Below are 8,163 nucleotides of genomic sequence, written 5' to 3'. Positions count from 1 at the left end.
AAGATATGTACAAGCTTGTGAGAAAAAACAGCTGAATATTTTCACCCATTTGCTTATTTTAAACTAGATACATGAGTTTTATTCTTAAAAATCATATTCCCTAACAAAGTCAGAAGTATACATGCATTAAAGATCAAAGTTCTAAGTTTGAAGAAAATGTTACATATATGTATAGATATATAAATTTGGACAGGATGATAAATTTTAGCCTAAGATATTCAAAAATAAATTTTTGTCAATGCATTATGAATCAACTGAAAACATTAAATGATCTTTCTCATCATAAATTATCTTTTTAAAGATTTGTCCTTTACTATTTCATGTTGAAAAGCTAAGAGCTCTTTTATTTTCCAGGATTGTTCCAGATGGATCTTAGTCTGTATGGGAGAATCAAAAGCCTATTCATCTCAGCTACTTGAGATAAAGAAAAGTAAAGGTAACACAACATGAAAAAGAAATACCATTCTTTTCCAATGGCATTGCATATTTGACTGAAGGTTGTAGGTTTATTGTGCCTCAATTTTGACTTGAATGCTTAAATTTGTAAGTTCAAATTTGAAATAAACTACATCATAAGTTCCCTGATGTCAAAGAAGGAAAGATAGAGGTTTCTCGCCAAATCTTGAAATCCAATTTGGCTGCTGCCCATTTAAAATGCAGAGCTATTTGTAGTAATAAAGTGCTTATTTAGATTTCTGACAGTTTGTATCCTATCAAATTTTTTTCACACATAGTAATGTGCAACCTTTGTAAGTGACCAAGTTCTTTTCATGTTTGAATACACAAAACACACACAAATACTCTTATAAACGTGTATTGCTAATAGTAGCTAGCTTGTCACTAAGCACATCATTTAGCACCATTTAGTCACTGCCTTGCATCTGGAAAAAGGTTAAGTTAGGGTTGGGGTCATTCCCAGATCTATGTTCTGACTTCAGATGTGAATAAATAGCCACTAACACCTATCCTTGGTTCACTGTTGCCTGGTTCAGTTTACACTGGGAGGCCTCAGACGGTTCTCTAAAAATTGGCTCTTTTCTGTAGTTTCCCTTAAAAGCAAATCATCCTAATGCCTGTTATTTAGCTTTGTGTTCTAAATGGTTGACACCAGGTTTCTACTGAGAACCCCACAATGCTGGCAAAGTACCACAAGTGGTACTTATACTACAGTTTGATCAACCTTGGATATATGCTATATCAGTTTTTGAGGTCCACCCTTGACCTGTTGAAAATACTTTTATAAAACCTTGAATTAAATAGCCAACACATTATTTAATCATGTGCCAAGGCTGTCTCAGGAAACAGATATACACTGATTAGCACAATTACTCCACTGGGCCGTTCGTTATAAATGCCCTAATAAAATTGGTGTTTCATAATCCAGAGATTACTTTCAAGATGAACCAATGTATATGATTTACTGTATCAAAGTTTGGATAAGATGTGATGTTGTGATTGGATATTTGACATCTTTCCTTTGATTTAGCTGATATGAATAAAGGCAAGGAGACATAAAGAGAGAAGAGGAAGATTAAATGTAGAGGACAGGTCATATCCACTCATCAGAATTATGTTGAATATAAGTCAAAGACAGGACACGGCTGCTGGCAGGACTAAGTTTCAGGCTCTGCAATCCAACTCTCTCAATTAGATTTACAGCTAGATTGCCCTTGACAAACCAGCCTTGAGATACACAGAAGATTGCTACGAGCTGAGTCTGAATATGTTGCAGGTAGACCAAATGAGGGGTTTCAGTGAAAGACATTTTTCAAGAAAGCTCCAGTGGCACTATTGAGCTAATCTTTCTTTCTGTGATCTCTCTCTAAGACACTGGCCAGGAACTGCCATGCTGGTTCAATCAACATTTATCCATCACATTTTCATCTTGGTGTGATGCGAGCTGGGTGACAATAAATAGTACAGCAAAGATTGAAACAAAGGAGGACGATGAAACTTTGACAGCGTTCCCTGGAGTGTCTGAGGTAGATAACACCCATCACCATCCAACTATCCAATTTCTCAAAGTTTCATAGAGTTTGGACATAAAAACCCTCCCCAAGGCAATCATACCAGCTTGATTTTTATGCCCCAGTCATTTCTAACTCCATAAAACCTTCATGTCCTTCCATAAATGGCATTGCTAGACAAGCAAAACCGTATTAGGTTTTTATAGAGGCAGATGATTAGGTGATTTTCCTGTCTTCTAGCCACTTTCATGGCTTCCGCCTACGGCACAAATAAGGGGATAATGTCTTTATGAAATGTCTCTCCACGTATTAAGATCAGGTTTATTGTTATGGCTGTTGTAGGTGCACTGTCATCGTAAAAGTTTGTCCAATAATGACGAACAAGCAGGAGTGATATCTGCAAGAGTGCTGCATAAAAATGCACTTCGGACAGTTTTCCTGAGGGGGTATAAAAATACATAAGTGCAACCTGTTGTGTTATTGTCCTTTTCATGTTTCCTAAAACAAAAACAAAAATCTTTTTCAGGACAGACTAATGAAATAGGACCCACTAAATACAACCACAAAAACTACTTCCGAGTGACATTGTCCCAATGAAGTTGTCCCCTTACTAAATTATGAAATCAATGTGATCAACCTAGTCATTTAGGTTAAATTTCATTCTCCACAACCTGGCTTTTTAAGGCTTAAGGACTGCTGCAGAACACAGTGAGATCCATTATCCACAAGTTGAAAAGACATGTAAACATAGTGAACCCTTCCAGGAGTGACCAGCTGACTTAGATTACACTAAGAGTACATCAACAACTAATCCAGGAGGTCACACAGCTCTGCAGGCCTTTCTTGCCTCCGTTAAGGTCAGTGTTCATGATCCTGTAATCAGAAAGACAAAGGGGAATAAGGCATCTAGGGAGTGTTCCAAGACCAAAACCATTGCTAAGCAAAACGAACACAAGAGCATAGAAAATATAGGTAAATGCATTCAAAAGTGTTTTCTATTTATTTTATTAAATCTACTATGATGTTTATGACTGAAACAACTGAGATTTCGCTTGAAACATTATTTCAAAATCGTTTTACCTTTGCACATATTTTCTAGAATACCTACATGTGGCTGTAAAAGCCTCAGGACTTTTTTTTATCAAGCTGAGTTGTAATTCCTCCAAAGAATCCAGATTTTTTTTTCTCAGTATCTGCCAGCAAGTTGTTGAGTGAGAAAATAAGGCTGTACATCACTAGTTTTCAGAAGAAGCTTGAACGTGCAGCTGATGTCTCTACAGACCATGAAGGAGGATATATTTTTAGGATAACCTGTTATCCAAGCCGAGCTCCCCAATTCCTGACTGATGGGAGTCCAGTGCCAAACCTCTGGTGTTTTCACTTTTTGACAACATGCTGAAATGCATTTTATCTCTACAGAGACTCACCTCCCCGCCAGTATCAAGTAGCACATGTGGTATCGATGCTGATGGTGTGCTCATGCAAAGGAAAACATGAATCCTCTGTGTGGCAGTCTTACAACAACGGGCCTGATGGACTGGACTGCAAAGAGCCAGAGTGTTTGCTCTCTGATTATACTTCTAAATCAAAAAGCAAAAACTAGGACACTATACTTGTCAATTTTAAGGTCAGGGAAAAAACAAACTCAGGGGATAAGATGCCCATTAAAAATTCTGTTGTTTTGGAGTTTAAACGAAAATTCAACATGGAAGACTCACCATCACCTCCAGCTTCAGTTACTTACTCCTTCTTGGGGCTCTGCTCCACCAATCAGTGTCGTCTGCATTTCTCCCCGGCCAATCATCCTTCAAGGCTCCGCTTTAAAAGATCTTCATCCATGGAACCCTCCGTTCTGCAGCTGAACTTTGACCCTCCTCCACCCCATCTCCACCATTTGGCTTCCAAACTCCTTCCAAATCTCCGCAGGCCTCCACTCCACCACCAGGATCGGATCCCAGGGGGGAAGACATCTCTAATTCTAACCCTAAGATGTTCATTCAAGTACATGTCATTCTCAGCGTTCACGTCTTCCACAGGGTTCCGAGCGCCAAAGAAATAAACATTCACTAATAAACTTTTTTAATTGCATCCCTTCTCTTTGTGAGTCTTTCCAGGTTGAATTAAATTTGGTCATTGTCTAAGTTGTTTTCTGGCAAACGTTAGTCTCTTGTGTTTTTTTAGAAAGCAAGGGTTTCCTTCTTGCACACCTCTTATGAAAGTTGAACTTTAACAGTCTCCCTCAGATTGTACAGACATTTACTTTCTTAGCCACAGTAGCAAGAAACTGCAGTAGGCCCTGAGATGGCATTTTAGGGTTTTTGAAACCTTCTTTTGGCATATGGCCGTCAGCTTTCAGGCAAAACTTGCTTGGTCAACCACATCTGGGCGTGTTTTATAGTTACTTTGACTGTTCCCCAGTTGTGCACCATCTTCCATACAGTGGAATGACTGATTTGAAATTCTTTTTAGACCTCTTACATCCCTTACCTGACCCATAAGCTGCTACACTCTTCTGTCTGAAGGTCTCAGTCAGCTGTTTAGACCTCACCAATGTGATCACTCTAACTTCAACAGTCAGGAGCACAGCAAAGTAAATGTCCGAGGTTTAAAGAAAGCAAAACTCCTTTAAAATGTTAAGTATTTATTTTCTCATCATGTACACCTGATGTGATACACCTGTGGATAATTTTTGTTATTTTAAGTAGTACTTTAATTCCAAATCGAACTTGCATTTTTAAAGAAGAAAATATATTTTTTAATATGTATTTTATTTGAATTACTCCAAAATATTTGAATTCATATTTAATATCCATATTATTACATAAGTAATAAAAAACAAAAAACAAAAAGAGGGGGGACCTTGGTTATTCACATTCCAGTGTTCAAATTCTGAATATGTTTTATTTGAATTGTTCATAAGTGACCTTGTTTAACACCGAAGAGTTTAACCTAAAAGTTACAGGGTTCACTGTGTAAGTGCATGCAGTTCATAAACAGCTAAGAAATATTTTATGCTAATCTAGAAACATAGTCCAATTCAGTTCTAATACACAGCACTACCCTTCTGTGCCCAAATGATTTTTAACTGTTTAATGTGTTTGACCTTTTCTGGAAATTTTATGTGGTGTAACAGCACACTTAAGATTAATCACTCTCACTTACATTGAAACTAAATTAAAGGTTTTGGGCCACCTTTCCAACAGGTAAGTTGGACACACAAAGAAACACCGCAACCACAGTGACACATGGTGGTAGTACCATCAGCATCTGGAGTAGATAGTCTTCAGACTAAATTGGGGTCTATGTCATGGTGAATTAAATTGTGAACAGTTCCAAATGCCAGAAAGATTTGGTCCAAAAACTTCAGGTCTGCAAGTAATATGAAGAGGGTTTTTTTCTGTGAGCCAAGCATACATCCCAGTGAAGAATATAATGTAAGGGCTTCACCAGAAGATGAATAAGAGTTTTTGATTAGCCTAGCTAGAGTCTAGTCTAAACCTGACAGAACATCTGTGTGGACAAGAGATATACTCACTATCTAACAGATTCAGAGAATTTCTGCAAGCCAGAGAGGGCAAATACTGCCAAGTCAGGATGTGGGAGGCTGGTGGACTGCCAAAAAAGACTGAATGCTGTTTTTGAATCAAATGTATTAGTCCAAGGGTGAGTGCACTTATGCAAGCAGTCTAAGGATTTGAAGGTGTTTGAATTCTGTTTAGAGTTTTCCCTCTGATCATGATAGTTTTCCAGTTGGTGCTTTAGTTCATTCCTCAGCTTTAGTTCCTAAATAATTCTTGTATTCTGTTCATGATGCATTTAATTTATCCTTTCGTTTTACTGTCATTGTTTCTCTGTTCAGTTCCTGTCATGTTTTGTTTCTATTCTCAGCCACTGCCGCCATAGTAATCAGCTTGATCTGGTCCACCTGCCTCACGCCATCAGTCTTATTGCTTTCATCTGTGCCATCCACCTTATATACTCTGTTGTTGTTTGCTCCTCGCTGGTTCATAATACTGTTCATGTTTTTGACTGTTGTTTGTGCCAAGTCTGTCCACGACTATTTGTTTTTGCCAAGCCTGCTCATGTCCTCAACGTGCATCTGCTTCATCCAGCCTGCTGTGAGTTTCCTTTAGGTTTTTCTATTAAAACTTTTTTCATCTCACCATGCTCCTCCTGCCTGTCTGCACATGGGTCCTGTTCCGAAAGCCACCACCTTTCCTGACAAGCTGGTTATTTTTGAAGCTTTCTTTTTCCCTTGGTTAAATTAGTGTGTTTGTTTTTTCTGGTTGAACTGTACAAGATAGTTAACAATTTAAAAGTGGAAATTGTTTCACAAAAAACAAGCATTTTAACAAGCATTTTAACATCAATTTAAAAGTGGAAAAAGTTTCACTAAAAACAAGCATTTTAACATGAGGTGTGAAAACTTTGGGGATAACTTTTAATAGATTTCTGTGAGACATCCCTTTAGAAGTCTGTATAAATTTAATTGAAAAGGTTATTTTTGGTGGTTTCGCTTACTTTTTAAAGAAACTCTAGTTTTGGCACCTAGTTGCTTTCTTTACTGGAAATAGAATAGAGCCACTGTTATTCATTTATGGTGGTTTTTTTTTACCATCCATGCCCTGAAGCAGATTATTCTGTAAAACGTAGGGTGCACAGTTAGCTTCCTTCTCCTGTATGGGCTCCATCTGGGCACCAAACGACAAGTGGGTGTGTAAGGAAAAGAGAAAGTGTGTGTGAAGTGAGCACAGTCCTTCCCTGATGTCGTCTATGTAACGAAGACAGATTGAAGGGGGAGGGACATGTCCCATTTCTGAGGGTGAGTAACAACAAAAGCAGATGACAGCCGGGTTTTAATCAAAGAGGCTGTCAGTCGTGGACAGACAGACAGTAGGAAAGACACTGAGTCAAAGATCCCACTGTAAGACCCTAGACACACCAACTCACACTTAGGGAAGAAAGCAGCTTGCTGGAATGGGATTAATTTCGGCACCTGCTTTGCAAACCTTCAATCCATTAAACAGGTTCAGCAGCTGTTATGAGCAAATTTTTATTTTACAAAAGAGAGAACAACAATCTTAGGATTTGTTTATACAAGCTGCTCAAACTTTGACCCATTGTGGGTTTCACTCTGCAGCTGCTGACTGACAGCTTGAGAGCTGCTGCTGCTGGTGGTTTTTATGCTGTATTTCAGACTCTTGCTCAACTCTGTTTTTTTAAATCTCTCTGCTGACTGATTTCTGAGCATCACCTCTTGCTCCTACAGCATGTGTCCTGCTCACACATGCTCCAGCCGAGTTTCAGAACATAGCTACCCTCTCCCTCACATTTGGAAATACCTCACTTGATTTTTGTACTGTATTGCTCTGCTTTAATGTACCACATAAAACACAAACTAAAAAGCAGGGCTAATTAGTTTCTACGTTTCATGTAAAAGCTAGTTAGCCCAGTTTGCAAGCCACTTTAATTATTGTCAGTCTAATTCGGCTTTGCTCAGGGCTTCTGTGGCCTACAGTAGGCCTTCAAATGTACCACAAGACATCCTAATTCCTGAAACCCTGGTCACAGTGGTGGCAAAATGTCTATTTTGTGAACAGGATAGCTGAACTAACTAAATCCTGTGAAGAGCATCTTTCATAGCCTGCATCAAGCTTAGATTGGAGGGTTTTGATAAAGCCGACATCTAACAGCCAAGGGAGGCATTCCATTGGGAGCAGCACTAGCATTAAAAAATATATACAAACCACTTCTACTGTTGCTTATTTACATGTTTGGTCAATAGAGAGTGGAGGCACTGTGTTGCCCACAGTCTGAGTACTGCTGTATATTAAGGGTGTCTAATGTAGCTAAAAGATGTATCTGTTTCTCAGCTTCTGGTACGGCACTAAATTAAGGTTATTAGAAGAAGTCTAACCTGCACCTGATCATCTCTTGCTCAAAGTAGAAAATAACAAAACTGGTCAAGCCTGAACTGAACTGATTATTTAAACAATCAACACAGGCTTTTTAAAACAGAGTTTGAGATTTATGAAACTAAGATTTTACTTGTGGAATTGCTCAAATAAAAATAACTTATTTCTTCTTTATGGCCGCCTTAGTTAGAGAGCAGCATAAAAACAGCAATAAAAACCCAGCCTGAATTACTCTATGCTGATTAATGATTTTTGGATATCCCAAAGTAGACAATTCAATC

This window comes from Girardinichthys multiradiatus, chromosome 21 (genome assembly GCF_021462225.1).
Source record: "Girardinichthys multiradiatus isolate DD_20200921_A chromosome 21, DD_fGirMul_XY1, whole genome shotgun sequence".
Classification (NCBI taxonomy): Eukaryota; Metazoa; Chordata; class Actinopteri; order Cyprinodontiformes; family Goodeidae; genus Girardinichthys; species Girardinichthys multiradiatus.
Note: the sequence above shows the minus strand (reverse complement) of the source record.